General features: G+C 62.8%; 1 protein-coding gene across 1 annotated transcript in view; it reads right to left on the bottom strand.

The window, feature by feature from the left end:
* Positions 1-17,924, bottom strand: part of AHRR (aryl hydrocarbon receptor repressor) — an 87,048-nt gene that overhangs the window by 41,585 nt on the left and 27,539 nt on the right. Inside the window, exon 5 of the mRNA XM_062211783.1 lies at positions 7,400-7,506. The gene's annotated coding sequence lies outside the window, so the exon portion shown is untranslated. The remainder of the gene's footprint in view (positions 1-7,399; positions 7,507-17,924) is intronic.

The following is a 17,924-nucleotide window of genomic DNA, read 5'->3' as shown; positions in this document are numbered from 1 at the left end:
CGCGCTGATCCACTCCCCGGATGCCCACAACAGCCAGGGAGGGACCAGGCTGAAGCCAGGAGCCCAGGACTCAGCCCAGGTCTCCCATACAGGAGCAAGGGCAGGGCCCAGGTCCTTGAGCCGGCACTGCCCCTCCGTGGGCTGCGTTAGAAGGAAGCTGGAGTCAGCGGCAGGTCTGGGACGAGAATGCCGGCTTAACCGCTGCCCGAAGTGTCCGTTCCACATGATTTTGAAGAAGAACAAATTGGAATATTTACGCAGGTGCTGCTCAGTTATCTTTTACGCAGTAACGGTCGGGTGTGCTGACCAACAGAACAGAAACAGACCTACGAAAAGGCAGCCCGCTGGTGTTCACAAGGTGTGACGGCCATTCGGTGGAGAAGGGACAGCCTTTCTAACCAGGGTGCTGAAGCAAGGAGAATACAGCAGAACTTGACCTGTACCTCACACCTTGGACCAAAGGTGGCCAAACAGGGATCTTCCGCCTGAACACAAAAGCTTAAGAAAGAGTTCTTGGATGTGATACCAAACACGGTCTCCAGAGGCCGGCATTGTGGCACAGCAGGTCAAGCCGGCACCTGTGTCACCCGCATCCCATGAGCACCAGTTTGAGCCCTGGCTGCTCCACTTGTGATCCAGCTCCCTGCTTATGCACCTGTGAAGCAGCAGAAGATCCCCATGTTAGCTCGGGCCCCTGCTACCCACGTGGGAGACCGGGGTGGAGTTCCAGGGTCCTGGCTGCAGCACGGCCCAGCCCCAGCTGTTGCAGCCATTTGGGGAAAGAACCAGCAGATAGAAGAGATATTTCTTGCGTATTCTCTCTCTCCCCTCTTATCCTCTTTCTCTGATTTACAGATAAATAAGTCTTATTTAAAAATCATGGCCTTGGGGCTGGCGCTGTGGTGTAGCAGGTTAAGCCGCCACCTGCAATGCCGGCATCCCATACAGGTGCCAGTTTGAGTCCTGGCTGCTCCACTTCCGGTCCAGCTCCCTGCTACTGTGACTGGGAAAACAGTGGAAGACGGACGGAGTGCTTAGGCCCCTGCGTCCACACGCTTCTGAATCGTCCAAGGTTTCCACAGTTCCCCGATGTCGGCGACGGCAACCGAACACGGTCAGGCAGACTCCAGCCCCGCCTGAAAACCGTGTGTGTGGCTGCTCAGAAAGCCGAGCGCTCACGCACCTGCCACAGCACTGCAGCCACGCCACAGGTGCGTGCCCCTGGGGCCCGAGCTCACAGAAAAGCCGGTGTGAAGCCTGCAAACAGCTGAGTGGACGTCGTGCCAGAAGCCTTGCGTGGCTGAATGATGGAAGCCGGCGGCAGGGGACGGAGCCCTGACCCTGTTCACAGGACCTGATGGGGCTCGGGGGGGAAGGACGGGGATGCCTGGGGGTACCACTGTCTGCATCCTGACACACCTCCAATGAACGCCAAAAGACGTGAAGTTAGCACATGGAAATTTTTTTTTTTTTTTTTTTTTTGGACAGGCAGAGTGGATAGTGAGAGAGAGAGAGACAGAGAGAAAGGTCTTCCTTTTTGCCGTTGGTTTACCTTCCAATGGCCGCTGCGGCTGGCGCATCTTGCTGATCCTAAGCCAGGAGCCAGGTGCTTCTCCTGGTCTCCCATGCGGGTGCAGGGCCCAAGCACTTGGGCCATCCTCCACTGCCTTCCCGGGCCATAGCAGAGAGCTGGCCTGGAAGAGGGGCAACCGGGATAGAATCCAGCACCCCAACCGGGACTAGAACCTGGTGTGCCAGCGCCGTAAGGCGGAGGATTAGCCTGTTAAGCCACGGCGCAGGCCAGCACATGGAAATTTTAAAATGTGTGTTAGAAAACGTCACCTTACACTTGAACTCCCGCGAGAGCTCACAGCTGCCGGAGCCTGTGTCTCTTCTCTGTACTAAACACAGCCCCACTGCCTGCCAGGCAATGGAAACGGAAAGCCAGCAGCTCCGGGTCTCTCCTCTGTCGCCCTCCTGACCCAGCACCTGTGCCCAGGTGTGCACCAAGGCGGCCCTGGCCTGGCCTGGCCTGCCCTGGGTGCAGCCAAGGGCTTTCAGCCCAAGCGCCTGGTAAGCAGGATGGAGACCGGGCCCTGCCCCAGGGGCGCCAGTCACACCCTGCCCCTCCATCCCAGCTCACCCCGCAGGGATGCAAGGCTGAGGTCCTGGGCTGGGTGTGGCCTTGTTTGCTTGCTTCATTCTGTTCAGGAACGTTCCTAAGTAGCCACACAGCGTGGCCACCCTGCTGGGGGGACCCCATCCCCCGTCAACTCCACAGGCATCCGTGGCCACAAAGGTGAGGAACGAGCCAGGAACCACTATACCTCATTCTCCAGAATGGGTAGGGTGGGGTGGGGAGGGGGCAATAGGGGAGCCCACGGCCCCTTCCAAATGTCCTCCTCTGGGAAAGCCCACCCAAGGGGCTCCAACCACACCCCCTCCCACAGGGAAAGACAGGCCCCAGACTCGGCACAGCCTCCCCTCCCGACAGAGCCCTCCGGAGCAGCTCAGGTGGAAGTCAGGGCTCAGGGCTCAGCTGGGGGCAGAGGCGCCCTGTGTGGCTGATGGCAGCCACAGAACCACCAGGCAAGTGAGCCGGAGGGACAGACGTCTGGGTGCCCTGCACGCTCTGTGTGCCCTATGTGCTATTCACGCTCTGTGTGCCCCGTGTGCTCTGTGTGCCCTGTGTGCTGTGTTCCCCGTGTTCCCTGTGTGCCCTGTGTTCCCCGTGTGTCCTGAGTGCTCTGTGTGCCCTGTGTGCTCTGTTTCCCCGTGTGCTCCGTGTGCCCCATGTGCTATTCACGCTCTGTGTGCCCCGTGTGCTCTGTGTGCCCTGTGTGCTCTGTGTTTCCCATGTTCCCTGTGTTCCCATGTGCCCTGTGTGCTCTGTGTTCCCTGTGTGCTCTGTGTGCTCTGAGTTCCCCATGTGCTCTCTGTGTTCCCCATGTGCTGTGTTCCCCGTGTTCCCTGTGTGCCCTGTGTTCCCCGTGTGTCCTGAGTGCTCTGTGTGCCCTGTGCGCTCTGTTTCCCCATGTGCTCCGTGTGCCCCATGTGCTATTCACGCTGTGTGCCCTGTGTGCTCTGTGTTCCCCGTGTGCTTTGTGTGCTCTGTGTTCCCCATGTGCTCTGTGTGCTCTATGTATTCCCTGTGTGCTCTGTGTGCTCTGAGTTCCCCATGTGCTCTGTGTGTTCCACATGCTCCATGTGCCCCATGTGCTCTGCGTGCTCTGTGTTCCCCATGTGCTCTATGTGTTCCCCGTGTGCTCTGTGTGTTCCCGTGTGCTCTGTGTTCCCCATGTGCTCTCTGTGTTCCCCGTGTGCTGTGTTCCCCATGTGCCCTGCGTGCTCCATTTTTCTCCCCCTGTGCCCTGTGTTCCCCGTGTGCCCTGTGTGCTCTGAGTTCCCCGTGTGCTCTGTGTGTTCCCCGTGTGCTCTGTGTGTTCCCCGTGCACCCTGTGTTCCGCATGTGTCCTGAGTGCTCTGTGTTCCCGTGTGCTCTGTGTTCCCGTGCGCCCTGTGTTCCCCGTGTTCCCTGAGTGCTCTGTGTTCCCCGTGTGCTCTGTGTGTTCCCCGTGTGCCCTGTGTTCCCCATGTGCTCTGTGTTCCCCGTGTGCCCTGTGTTCCCCGTGTGCTGTGTTCCCCGTGTGCTCTGTGTTCCCCGTGTGCCCTGTGTGCTCTGAGTTCCCCGTGTGCTCTGTGTGTTCCCCGTGTGCTCTGTGTGTTCCATATGCTCCGTGTGCCCCGTGTGCTCTGCGTGCTCTATGTTCCCTACGTGCTCTGTTCCCTGTGCACTCTGTGTGTTCCCCGTGTGCCCCGTGTGCTCTGTGTTCCCCGTGTGCCCTGTGTTCCCCGTGTGCCCTGTGTTCCGCATGTGTCCTGAGTGCTCTGTGTTCCCGTGTGCTCTGTGTTCCCGTGTGCTCTGTGTTCCCCGTGTGCTCTCTGTGTGTTCCCGTGTGCCCTGTGTTCCCCGTGTGCCCTGTGTTCCCCATGTGTCCTGAGTGCTCTGTGTTCCCGTGTGCTCTGTGTTCCCCGTGTGCTCTCTGTGTGTTCCCGTGTGCCCTGTGTTCCCCATGTGCCCTGTGTTCCCCATGTGTCCTGAGTGCTCTGTGTTCCCTGTGTGCTCTGTGTGTTCCCGTGTGCTCTGTGTTCCCCGTGTGCTCTGTGTTCCCGTGTGCTCTGTGTTCCCCATGTGCTCTGTGTGTTCCCGTGTGCTCTGTGTGTTCCCGTGTGCTCTGTGTTCCCCATGTGCTCTCTGTGTTCCCCGTGTGCTGTGTTCCCCGTGTGCCCTGCGTGCTCCATTTTTCTCCCCCTGTGCCCTGTGTTCCCCATGTGCCCTGTGTGCTCTGAGTTCCCCATGTGCTCTGTGTGTTCCCCGTGTGCCCTGTGTTCCCCGTGCGCCCTGTGTTCCGCATGTGTCCTGAGTGCTCTGTGTTCCCTGTGTGCTCTGTGTGTTCCCCGTGTGCTCTGTGTGTTCCCGTGTGCTCTGTGTTCCCCATGTGCTCTCTGTGTTCCCCGTGTGCTGTGTTCCCCGTGTGCCCTGCGTGCTCCATTTTTCTCCCCCTGTGCCCTGTGTTCCCCATGTGCCCTGTGTGCTCTGAGTTCCCCATGTGCTCTGTGTGTTCCCCGTGTGCCCTGTGTTCCCCGTGTGCCCTGTGTTCCGCATGTGTCCTGAGTGCTCTGTGTTCCCGTGTGCTCTGTGTTCCCGTGTGCCCTGTGTTCCCCGTGTTCCCGGAGTGCTCTGTGTTCCCTGTGTGCTCTGTGTGTTCCCCGTGTGCCCTGTGTTCCCCGTGTGCTGTGTTCCCCGTGTGCTCTGTGTTCCCCGTGTGCCCTGTGTGCTCTGAGTTCCCCGTGTGCTCTGTGTGTTCCCCGTGTGCTCTGTGTGTTCCATATGCTCCGTGTGCCCCGTGTGCTCTGCGTGCTCTATGTTCCCCATGTGCTCTGTTCCCTGTGCGCTCTGTGTGTTCCCCGTGTGCCCCGTGTGCTCTGTGTTCCCCGTGTGCCCTGTATTCCCCGTGTGCCCTGTGTTCCGCATGTGTCCTGAGTGCTCTGTGTTCCCGTGTGCTCTGTGTTCCTGTGTGCTCTGTGTTCCCCGTGTGCTCTGTGTGTTCCCGTGTGCCCTGTGTTCCCGTGTGCTCTGTGTTCCCGTGTGCTCTATGTTCCCCGTGTGCTCTCTGTGTGTTCCCCGTGTGCTCTGTGTTCCCTTGTGCTCTGTGTTCCCCGTGTGCTCTCTGTGTGTTCCCGTGTGCCCTGTGTTCCCCGTGTGCCCTGTGTTCCGCATGTGTCCTGAGTGCTCTGTGTTCCCGTGTGCTCTGTGTTCCCGTGTGCTCTGTGTTCCCCATGTGCTCTCTGTGTGTTCCCGTGTGCCCTGTGTTCCCTGTGTGCCCTGTGTTCCCCATGTGTCCTGAGTGCTCTGTGTTCCCTGTGCGCTCTGTGTGTTCCCGTGTGCTCTGTGTTCCCGTGTGCTGTGTTCCCCGTGTGCTCTGTGTTCCCCGTGTGCCCTGCGTGCTCTGTTTTCGCCCGCTGTGCCCTGTGTTCCCCGTGTGCTCTCTGTGTTCCCCGTGTGCCCTATGTTCCCCATGTGTCCTGAGTGCTCTGTGTTCCCGTGTGCTCTGTGTTCCTGTGTGCTCTGTGTTCCCCGTGTGCTGTGTTCCCCGTGTGCCCTGTGTTCCCCGTGTGCCCTGTGTTCCCCATGTGTCCTGAGTGCTCTGTGTTCCCGTGTGCTCTGTGTTCCCCGTGTGCTCTGTGTTCCCCGTGTGCTCTCTGTGTGTTCCCGTGTGCTCTGTGTTCCCCGTGTGCCCTGTGTTCCCCGTGTGCCCTGAGTGCTCCGTTTTCACCCCCTGTGCCCTGTGCTCCCCGTGTGCTCTGTGTTCCCGTGTGCTCTGTGTGTTCCACATGCTCCGTGTGCCCACTTGCCCTGTGTGCAGGTCTGTGTTTTGTAGCTCGCTGCAATGTTGGCCAAAGATCTGATGAGTCTCGGTTTCGAACAGGACAAGTACAGGAGCAAAGCAAGAATCAATCAGTTGCTGAGCATCAGGTTCACACTGGACGCCTTGGACAGCTCTAGTTTTACTGCGCTGAGAGGAAGAGCGGTCTTAAAGAGGCGATTGGTAGTGAGGAACGAGGCGTGGAAGTCTTCCTCCACGACAGACGGCGTGCAAAGCCAACTCAGACCCAGGCCCTGGTCCAGGTGGGGCTCTGCCCTAACCTGCTCGGACAATGGGGTGCAGATGTGACCGTGCCTCTGCCCGGGGCCCAGCACCCGCGCCGCTGGGTGTTGCCAAGGGCCGTCACACGTGGCCCAGGAAGCGTGCGTTCTTCCCTAGCAAGAACACCACTCTCAGCGAGCCCACCCCTCAGCAAGTGCTGACAGTCTGTCCAGACCCTGGCTTCTGGGCCGCTCCACACTCCAGGCACCCACCCGGTGCAGCAGGCAGACTGAGGGGCTGCAAGCCAGGCCAGGGAGGCAGGGAGGGCCCGCTGCACACACAGGAGCGGACGGGGGCCTCAGGCCGCACGGGTACGGCAAGGGGAGCAGAGACGGTGAAGCAAAATGCAGGGGCGGGGGAGACAAGGAGGGCCTGGGCGGGGCGGACAACTGCCCGGGACAGTCAGGATTCTCCCTCTCTCCTTTGTGTTTGAAACTTTCTCACCGAAAGAAGAGAGCGAAGAAAGCGGGAGGGTGGCTACAAAGACGACAGCTCTGGTGCCTCGGGTGGCAGTGGTGACGATGGGTGGTAAGAGTCACGTCCCAGCCCACAGCGCACGCCACCCCTGAGGATCCCTCACTGGGAAAAGCAGTGAGGCAGGAAGAAGCTGTGGCCAACAAGCCCTGGGGAGGCCTGGCCCAGCAGAGCCGGCCAAGAGGCGGTGGGCAGGGGAGGGAGTGTCCTGCTCGCCCAGCACTGAGTCGGGTCCTGAGGGTCAGGCAGAGGACCTCCCACGACAGCCCCTGGCGGGAGACAGGGAGAGGCATGGCTTCAGGGAGGGACGTGACGGGGGCCGAGCGCTCCACACCTCTGAAACAGCCACTGGATCCACCCAGAGCCCACTCCGCCACCGCCCCTTGCCAGGGAATTCCCCTGGTGACCCAGGCCAGGGGAGAGGCGGTCCCGGGGGACAGCCAGCCTGACAGGGCCCAGGCGTGGGCCCTCACACCAGGCGTCCCGAGGCTGGAGCCACAGCAGAGGCTTGAAGCAGACTTTCCTACACACTTAATTCAGAGAAGGAAAAAGGCTAATTTCTTACGAGCCTTCATCTGAGAGGGACACAGGATGAAGCGGGAGTTCCTCCCAGGGGCTGAGCCAGCCCAGGTCACCTGAATGGACACCGCTCAGTCTCCTGGGTCACAGCGGCGGCGCCGCCCCTCCCCCGGCCACAGTGACGTCGGGGCACTCACCTCCAGCAGCAGCCGCCCCTCCAGCACAGCAGACCCTCCACGCAGGTGGCCGCCTCCCGGTGCACAGGTCCCTGTCGCCAGCGGACTCGAAAGCCTGTCCTGTATGGCTGTTGGAGAGAGCACAGGTGAGCCCCACAGATGAGACCCACACGGCTGTCACAGAGCACAGTGAGCCCCACAAGGCTCTCAGAGCACAGTGAGCCCCACACGGCTGTCACAGAGCACAGTGAGCCCCACACGGCTGTCACAGAGCACAGTGAGCCCTCACGGCTGTCAGAGCACAGTGAGCCCCACACGGCTGTCAGAGCACAGTGAGCCCCACATGGCTGTCACAGAGCACAGTGAGCCCCACACGGCTGTCACAGAGCACAGTGAGCCCCACACGGCTGTCAGAGCACAGTGAGCCCCACAAGGCTCTCAGAGCACAGTGAGCCCCACACGGCTGTCACAGAGCACAGTGAGCCCCACACGGCTGTCACAGAGCACAGTGAGCCCCACAAGGCTCTCAGAGCACAGTGAGCCCCACACGGCTGTCACAGAGCACAGTGAGCCCACATGGCTGTCAGAGCACAGTGAGCCCCACAAGGCTGTCACGGAGCACAGTGAGCCCCACACGGCTGTCACAGAGCACAGTGAGCCCCACACGGCTGTCACAGAGCACAGTGAGCCCCACACGGCTGTCAGAGCACAGTGAGCCCCACAAGTGAGCCCCATACGGCTGTCAGAGCACAGGTGAGCCCCACACGCTGTCAGAGCACAGTGAGCCCCACACGGCTGTCAGAGCACAGTGAGCCCCACACAGCTGTCACAGAGCACAGTGAGCCCCACACGGCTGTCACAGAGCACAGTGAGCCCCACAAGGCTCTCAGAGCACAGTGAGCCCCACACGGCTGTCACAGAGCACAGTGAGCCCCACACGGCTGTCACAGAGCACAGTGAGCCCCACAAGGCTCTCAGAGCACAGTGAGCCCCACACGGCTGTCACAGAGCACAGTGAGCCCCACACGGCTGTCACAGAGCACAGTGAGCCCCACACGGCTGTCAGAGCACAGTGAGCCCCACAAGTGAGCCCCACACGGCTGTCAGAGCACAGGTGAGCCCCACACGCTGTCAGAGCACAGTGAGCCCCACACGGCTGTCAGAGCACAGTGAGCCCCACACGCTGTCAGAGCACAGTGAGCCCTCACGGCTGTCAGAGCACAGTGAGCACACACGGCTGTCAGAGCACAGTGAGCCCCACACAGCTGTCAGAGCACAGTGAGCCCCACAGGTGAGCCCCACACGGCTGTCAGAGCACAGTGAGCCCCACACGGCTGTCAGAGCACAGGTGAGCCCTACACGGCTGTGAGAGCACAGTGAGCCCCACACGGCTGTCACAGAGCACAGTGAGCCCCACACGGCTGTCACAGAGCACAGTGAGCCCCACAAGGCTCTCAGAGCACAGTGAGCCCCACACGGCTGTCACAGAGCACAGTGAGCCCCACAAGGCTCTCAGAGCACAGTGAGCCCCACACGGCTGTCACAGAGCACAGTGAGCCCCACAAGGCTCTCAGAGCACAGTGAGCCCACACGGCTGTCAGAGCACAGTGAGCCCCACACGGCTGTCACAGAGCACAGTGAGCCCCACAAGGTTCTCAGAGCACAGTGAGCCCCACACGGCTGTCACAGAGCACAGTGAGCCCCACACGGCTGTCAGAGCACAGTGAGCCCCACAAGTGAGCCCCACACGGCTGTCAGAGCACAGGTGAGCCCCACACGCTGTCAGAGCACAGTGAGCCCCACACGGCTGTCAGAGCACAGTGAGCCCCACACAGCTGTCACAGAGCACAGTGAGCCCCACACGGCTGTCACAGAGCACAGTGAGCCCCACAAGGCTCTCAGAGCACAGTGAGCCCCACACGGCTGTCACAGAGCACAGTGAGCCCCACACGGCTGTCACAGAGCACAGTGAGCCCCACAAGGCTCTCAGAGCACAGTGAGCCCCACACGGCTGTCACAGAGCACAGTGAGCCCCACACGGCTGTCACAGAGCACAGTGAGCCCCACACGGCTGTCAGAGCACAGTGAGCCCCACAAGTGAGCCCCACACGGCTGTCAGAGCACAGGTGAGCCCCACACGCTGTCAGAGCACAGTGAGCCCCACACGGCTGTCAGAGCACAGTGAGCCCCACACGCTGTCAGAGCACAGTGAGCCCTCACGGCTGTCAGAGCACAGTGAGCCCCACACGGCTGTCAGAGCACAGTGAGCCCCACACAGCTGTCAGAGCACAGTGAGCCCCACAGGTGAGCCCCACACGGCTGTCAGAGCACAGTGAGCCCCACACGGCTGTCAGAGCACAGGTGAGCCCTACACGGCTGTGAGAGCACAGTGAGCCCCACACGGCTGTCACAGAGCACAGTGAGCCCCACACGGCTGTCACAGAGCACAGTGAGCCCCACAAGGCTCTCAGAGCACAGTGAGCCCCACACGGCTGTCACAGAGCACAGTGAGCCCCACAAGGCTCTCAGAGCACAGTGAGCCCCACACGGCTGTCACAGAGCACAGTGAGCCCCACAAGGCTCTCAGAGCACAGTGAGCCCACACGGCTGTCAGAGCACAGTGAGCCCCACACGGCTGTCACAGAGCACAGTGAGCCCCACAAGGTTCTCAGAGCACAGTGAGCCCCACACGGCTGTCACAGAGCACAGTGAGCCCCACAAGGCTCTCAGAGCACAGTGAGCCCCACACGGCTGTCACAGAGCACAGTGAGCCCCACACGGCTGTCACAGAGCACAGTGAGCCCCACACGGCTGTCAGAGCACAGTGAGCCCCACAAGTGAGCCCCACACGGCTGTCAGAGCACAGGTGAGCCCCACACGCTGTCAGAGCACAGTGAGCCCCACACGGCTGTCAGAGCACAGTGAGCCCCACACGGCTGTCACAGAGCACAGTGAGCCCCACACGGCTGTCAGAGCACAGTGAGCCCCACAGGTGAGCCCCACACGGCTGTCAGAGCACAGGTGAGCCCCACACGCTGTCAGAGCACAGTGAGCCCCACACGGCTGTCACAGAGCACAGTGAGCCCCACACGGCTGTCACAGAGCACAGTGAGCCCCACACGGCTGTCAGAGCACAGTGAGCCCACACGGCTGTCAGAGCACAGTGAGCCCCACACGGCTGTCAGAGCACAGTGAGCCCCACAAGTGAGCCCCACACGGCTGTCAGAGCACAGGTGAGCCCCACACGCTGTCAGAGCACAGTGAGCCCCACACGGCTGTCAGAGCACAGTGAGCCCCACAAGGCTCTCAGAGCACAGTGAGCCCCACACGGCTGTCACAGAGCACAGTGAGCCCCACACGGCTGTCAGAGCACAGTGAGCCCCACAGGTGAGCCCCACACGGCTGTCAGAGCACAGGTGAGCCCCACACGCTGTCAGAGCACAGTGAGCCCCACACGGCTGTCACAGAGCACAGTGAGCCCCACACGGCTGTCACAGAGCACAGTGAGCCCCACACGGCTGTCAGAGCACAGTGAGCCCACACGGCTGTCAGAGCACAGTGAGCCCCACACGGCTCTCAGAGCACAGTGAGCCCACACGGCTGTCACAGAGCACAGTGAGCCCCACCCACACGGCTGTCACAGAGCACAGTGAGCTCCACAAGGCTCTCAGAGCACAGTGAGCCCACACGGCTGTCAGAGCACAGTGAGCCCCACACGGCTGTCACAGAGCACAGTGAGCCCCACACGGCTGTCACAGAGCACAGTGAGCCCCACAAGGCTCTCAGAGCACAGTGAGCCCCACACGGCTGTCAGAGCACAGTGAGCCCCACATGGCTGTCACAGAGCACAGTGAGCCCCACACGGCTCTCAGAGCACAGTGAGCCCACACGGCTGTCAGAGCACAGTGAGCCCCACACGGCTGTCACAGAGCACAGTGAGCCCCACAAGGCTCTCAGAGCACAGTGAGCCCCACACGGCTGTCACAGAGCACAGTGAGCCCCACAAGGCTCTCAGAGCACAGTGAGCCCCACACGGCTGTCAGAGCACAGTGAGCCCCACACGGCTGTCACAGAGCACAGTGAGCCCCACACGGCTGTCACAGAGCACAGTGAGCCCCACACGGCTGTCAGAGCACAGTGAGCCCCACACAGCTGTCAGAGCACAGTGAGCCCCACAGGTGAGCCCCACACGGCTGTCAGAGCACAGTGAGCCCCACACGGCTGTCAGAGCACAGTGAGCCCACACGGCCATCACAGAGCACAGTGAGCCCACACGGCTGTCACAGAGCACAGTGAGCCCCACACGGCTGTCAGAGCACAGTGAGCCCACACGGCCGTCACAGAGCACAGTGAGCCCCACACGGCTCTCAGAGCACAGTGAGCCCACATGGCTGTCAGAGCACAGTGAGCCCCACACGGCTGTCACAGAGCACAGTGAGCCCCACAAGGCTCTCAGAGCACAGTGAGCCCCACACGGCTGTCACAGAGCACAGTGAGCCCCACAAGGCTCTCAGAGCACAGTGAGCCCCACACGGCTGTCACAGAGCACAGTGAGCCCCACACGGCTGTCACAGAGCACAGTGAGCCCCACAAGGTTCTCAGAGCACAGTGAGCCCCACACGGCTGTCACAGAGCACAGTGAGCCCCACACGGCTGTCAGAGCACAGTGAGCCCCACACGGCTGTCAGAGCACAGTGAGCCCCACAGGTGAGCCCCACACGGCTGTCAGAGCACAGTGAGCCCCACACGGCTGTCAGAGCACAGGTGAGCCCCACACGGCTGTCACAGAGCACAGTGAGCCCCACCCACACGGCTGTCACAGAGCACAGTGAGCTCCACAAGGCTCTCAGAGCACAGTGAGCCCACACGGCTGTCAGAGCACAGTGAGCCCCACACGGCTGTCACAGAGCACAGTGAGCCCCACACGGCTGTCACAGAGCACAGTGAGCCCACACGGCTGTCAGAGCACAGTGAGCCCCACACGGCTGTCAGAGCACAGTGAGCCCCACATGGCTGTCACAGAGCACAGTGAGCCCCACACGGCTCTCAGAGCACAGTGAGCCCACACGGCTGTCAGAGCACAGTGAGCCCCACACGGCTGTCACAGAGCACAGTGAGCCCCACAAGACTCTCAGAGCACAGTGAGCCCCACACGGCTGTCACAGAGCACAGTGAGCCCCACAAGGCTCTCAGAGCACAGTGAGCCCCACACGGCTGTCAGAGCACAGTGAGCCCCACACGGCTGTCACAGAGCACAGTGAGCCCCACAAGGTTCTCAGAGCACAGTGAGCCCCACACGGCTGTCACAGAGCACAGTGAGCCCCACACGGCTGTCAGAGCACAGTGAGCCCCACACAGCTGTCAGAACACAGTGAGCCCCACAGGTGAGCCCCACACGGCTGTCAGAGCACAGTGAGCCCCACACGGCTGTCAGAGCACAGTGAGCCCACACGGCCATCACAGAGCACAGTGAGCCCACACGGCTGTCACAGAGCACAGTGAGCCCCACACGGCTGTCAGAGCACAGTGAGCCCACACGGCCGTCACAGAGCACAGTGAGCCCCACACGGCTCTCAGAGCACAGTGAGCCCACATGGCTGTCAGAGCACAGTGAGCCCCACACGGCTGTCACAGAGCACAGTGAGCCCCACAAGGCTCTCAGAGCACAGTGAGCCCCACACGGCTGTCACAGAGCACAGTGAGCCCCACAAGGCTCTCAGAGCACAGTGAGCCCCACACGGCTGTCACAGAGCACAGTGAGCCCCACACGGCTGTCACAGAGCACAGTGAGCCCCACAAGGTTCTCAGAGCACAGTGAGCCCCACACGGCTGTCACAGAGCACAGTGAGCCCCACACGGCTGTCAGAGCACAGTGAGCCCCACACGGCTGTCAGAGCACAGTGAGCCCCACAGGTGAGCCCCACACGGCTGTCAGAGCACAGTGAGCCCCCCACGGCTGTCAGAGCACAGGTGAGCCCCACACGGCTGTCACAGAGCACAGTGAGCCCACACTGCTGTCAGAGCACAGTGAGCCCCACACGGCTGTCACAGAGCACAGTGAGCCCCTACACTGCTGTCAGAGCACAGTGAGCCCCTACACGGCTGTCAGCACATGAGCGCCACACGGCTGTCACAGAGCACAGTGAGCCCCACACGGCTGTCACAGAGCACAGTGAGCCCCTACACGGCTGTCAGAGCACAGTGAGCCCCACACGCTGTCAGCACATGAGCGCCACACGGCTGTCAGCACGGTGAGCCCCACAGGTGAGCCCCACATGGCTGTCAGCACAGGTGAACCCTGCCTCAGCCCCCAGGCCTCAGCACCTTTCCTTCTCCTTCCCCAACACCCAGCCTGGGTGTGCTGCACACCCCTGGCACAGACCTGCAGTTGCAAGGTGGAGGAGGAGCCAGGACCCAGCTGCCAGGTAATGTGGAGGTAGAGCCCAGCCCCAAGCACCCCCTCCCACCCAGCGCTGGGCAAACTCCGGTTTCCTGCCAGGTCCCCTCCACAGCCAAGTCCTGGGGTCCCTGCAGCTCTATCCAGAGATCCACGGGCCAGCGAGCCCCAAGCAGGGAGCCAGAGACCCCCCCCAAGGCCAAGTCCCCTCTTCCACCTGGGCCTCTCCTGTCCCACATGCCCTCACTGCCTCTCCCTCCCACATAGACTGCAGAGTGCCTGCAGGGGCCCCCGGAGACGGCCTCAGGGGCTCCCAACCTCCCCCAAGCCCTTCAGGGGGAGTGGAGGCTCCTGGTGCCTCCCCACCTGCGCCCCCAGCCTGGCCTGAGCCCCCACTGGCGTGAGGTGCTCAGCGGTAGAAGCTCCACTGCCTGCCGGCCAGGCGCCGGGCCCAGGCTTGCACAGGCACCGGCCCCTGCGCAGCTTTGCAGGCTCTGTGTCCCAGGCACTGTGCTCACCCTCATCCCAGATGCACGAGCAGAAGCCGCAGGGAGGAGCCTGCAGCCCCCTTTCTCAGGGCGCTGGGGCTGACCTTGAGACAAACGTAAGCTGGGAACTCACTTGGGCACTGAAATCAGCGTTACCCCTGCCGTGCCCAGGGCCTCCCTCACGGCTGTGGTCCCTCCCTCTGCCCAGGGGGACGGAGCTCTGCTTCCAGGCTCCCTGCCGCTCCTGCCTGCTGAGCCCAATGCCTGCTCCACCACCTCCAACCCGCGAAGCCCACCGCGCGGCCACAGCAGTGACAGCCAGCATGTTCCAGGGACGTCTCGGGCCAGGCTAAGGTTCCGTCCCCGGAGGGAGTCTTCCTCAGGGCTCCTGCAGTGCACACGCAGGAGGTGACAGGCCTCAGCCCACGGAGCCTGTTAAAGCGTGCCCCCCACACCCCGTCTGCACTTCGTCAGGGTCCCCACCCAGGGTCCAGATGCCCTGTTTATTCCCCCTCCCTTTCAGACCTGGACCTGCACTGTGGCTAGAGACCCCAAACCTCGAAACTGGTGGCACAGCTGGGCTGGCAGCTTCCCTGCTCCCAGAGGCCACACTGAGGCCATCAACCAAACCCTGTGGCAGGTGCAGGGGTACCCTCAGGGGAGCCCAGGAGATGGTGGCCCCTCTGTCCCTCCCTCCCAGGAGGACCAGATTCCTGTCCACACCGCAGGGCATCCAACCCCTGTCCCCCGCCAGAGCACAGAAGCCGTCCTGGTGGAGGTCCCAGCCACCGCCCACTGTTGCAGCCCACTCTGCCCTTGGTCCTCACACACCCCAGGGCTGGCTGGCACCTGTGTGCCTGTCGGGGCACACAGCAGCGGTCACTTCTGACTGCATCCCTCAGTCCACTCTGCGCCAAAGCCAGCCGCCCACAGTGCCCAACCATGAGCACCCTCCTCCCCGCCACACACGGCAGTGCCCAGAGGTGGTCTCAGCAGGACCCTGTGTGCTCCTAGTGCTGGAGAAACGGAAACCCTGACCAGGAGCCTCAAGCGGGACTGGGCAGGGACTCTGCCCACCCTCACTCCCAGCCCCACCACTGACCAGGGCCCACCCTGAGGGTCCCCAGGGGAAGGCCTCAGCATCACCCACAGGGTCTTGGGCCAGAAAGGATGGGGGTGGGGCACTTGGTTCAGATCCCGACTCAGCTGGGCTGAGGGGGCCAGGACCCGGTGCCAGGGCAGCCAGGTCCCTACCGGTGTCCATAGACCACAGTTAAGGCCAATGTGGCCGACCCCCACTGGGCCAGCCCAGGTTCCAACCCTGGCCCCGCCCCTCCTGAGGGGGAGGGAGGCTTAGGGTGGACTTTGGGGTTGGTCTGGGCTTCACTCCGGCCCCTGCAGAGCCCCGTGTGGAAGACGCCCACTCTCCTAGCCCCGCGGGCGATGCAGCGCCCCCTCCCTCGGCGCCTTCCCCCAGGATTCCGCGCCCCTCCCACCGCATCCTTGCCCGCATCCCGCGCCTCCTCCCTCGGAGTCCCTTCCCCCAGGGCTCCGCGCCCCTCCCCCACGTACCCCTCATCCCTCCCCCCAACCCCGCCGCCACCCCCGCCCACTTCCCTCCGGCGCCACCGCGGCTGTCACGCGATGGGGCCCGGCCAGGGCCTCGCGTGCGAGCAGAGCTGCCGCCACCGCCCCCGCCCCGCCCCGCCCCGCCGCCGGGCTGTGGCCAGAGGAGAATCCGAGGGGCCCGGGACGCCACACGCCGGGGACGCATCCGGCCCTGCTGCCTTGGGGTCTGCGTTCTGGGCCCAGCCAGGTGTTAAGGCCCAGGTCACATGCCCTGGTCGGGCCAACTCAGGCTGGAGGCCTCTCTGCGGGCTGTGTCAGCCCCTCTTGACCCGGGAAAAGCCCACTCTTGAGGTCCCAGAGCTCCCCCCCACCTCACCCCTGCCCAGGGACAGAGGCCACTGGTGGGACAGCCTGTGGGAAGGCAGGGAGTTGGAGGAGGAGCTCCAGGGACCACCAGGGTGCTTGGAGGAGGCGCAGGCATCCTCTGGCAGAGGCCCCAGGCCCCAGAAGTGCCCGGCCCAGGACCCAGCCTGGGGTCCAGGCCCCTCCTGCCCACTGCCTCCCATCTGCTCCACCAGGCAAGAGCCCAGTTCACCAGGGTGCAGATCCAGGCCCTGGGGTCTGCTCTGCTGCAGCTCCCACACGCACACACGCGCGTGCGCACGCACACACACCAGCCCTACCCAGTGTGCGAGGAGGGGAGGGGGGTGTTGAGACCCTTCCCGGCCGTTCCAAGCCTCCCACAAACAGGAGGGACCCTTCTCACTGCATCGATTACTTGTTTCTGGATTCGGAGCAGAGAGCATGGGAGGCAGCACCAGGGAGGCCCTTTGAAAGTGCTGGGCAGGCCGGCTCCCACAGGCTCCTGTGCCACGGCCGTGTGCCCAGGGCTGTGTGTCTCTGTGTCGCCTGGTGTTTCTGGTGAAGAGGAGACCAGAAGACTGGGCTGTCTCCCACCCCTGGACGATGCTGCCATGCCCCCAGCTCCAGGGCATCACAGCAGGTGGCACTGGGCAGTGGCCAAGCAGCCCTGGAGCGGGCAGGCCAGCTGGAGCAGAGATGTGCCCGGGCTGCAGCTGAGGCTTCCTGGTGTCCCGCAGGCTAAGTAAAGTGCATCTTAGGTCTTCCAGAGATAGAGAGGTAGGCCCCAGCCAGAGCCGGGGAGCTCCAGGGGACGGGAAGGAGAGAGGTAACAGAACTCAAGCAGGAAGGAGGGCGAGGCGATACCCCTCTCCAAGGCCGCTGCACACACCCCCACCCCGCGTCTTGGGTGGAACAGCCTGTCCTCCCAGGCAGCCGCCTCGACCCATTCCCCAGGACATGCAGGGCCGGGCTGTAAGGAATCCCCACGCCCCAGCCGGGAAGGAGAGGCTGCGGCCCACTGCCCCACAATCCCCCTGCAGAACACCCTGGGAAGCTGGACCCAGAAACACTGCCATGGATGAGCAAGGTGTTGAGCAGGGCGTGCCCCACCTGGCCCTGGGGACAAGTGAGGCCAGCAGAGGGGCCTGCTTCCGTGCTGCACCACGCAGGTGCCTTGCAGAGGTCCTGGGCACAGCCGCCCACACCTGCCTGCAGAGCCTGTGAGGAAAGCCCCAGACTGCCCCCTGCCTCTGCCTCCACTCTGTCCTTGGTGGGCATGGCAACCGACAGCCCTGGCTGCACAGCAGGTGTGAGCATCAGGCAGCGGAGAAACTGCAGGCTCCAGGGGGCGTGTGAGAGCAGCAGGTGCTCCACGGTCACAGCAGAGGCTGGTTCCACAGTCCTGGAAGGATGCTCAGCCCGCCATGGGGGCCCAGGATAGTCAGGTCCAGGGCAGCTGGATCCAGGACAGAGAAGCCCCACTGAATGTGGGACGTGTGGGCTGGCCAGAGCTCCCTGCACCTGCTCAGGGTGGGAATCAGGTGTCTGCCCCCTGGTGTCTCATTGGTCCAGAGAAGCCGGGGGCCCCAAGGGCACTGCCTTTGTTAAACAGGCCATGTCCACAGACCAGCCCCTCCCAGATGTGCCCATGTGGGGGTTCATGTGTGTCACTGGCATGTCACTGCCATGACTGGGCGTGGGTGTCTGTGCGGACGGTTCTCAGCAATGG

The sequence above is a fragment of the Lepus europaeus genome, chromosome 15 (assembly GCF_033115175.1).
Source record: "Lepus europaeus isolate LE1 chromosome 15, mLepTim1.pri, whole genome shotgun sequence".
Taxonomy (NCBI): Eukaryota; Metazoa; Chordata; class Mammalia; order Lagomorpha; family Leporidae; genus Lepus; species Lepus europaeus.
The sequence above is the reverse complement of the archived record's forward strand: the minus strand, read 5'-3'. Positions and strand labels throughout refer to the sequence as shown.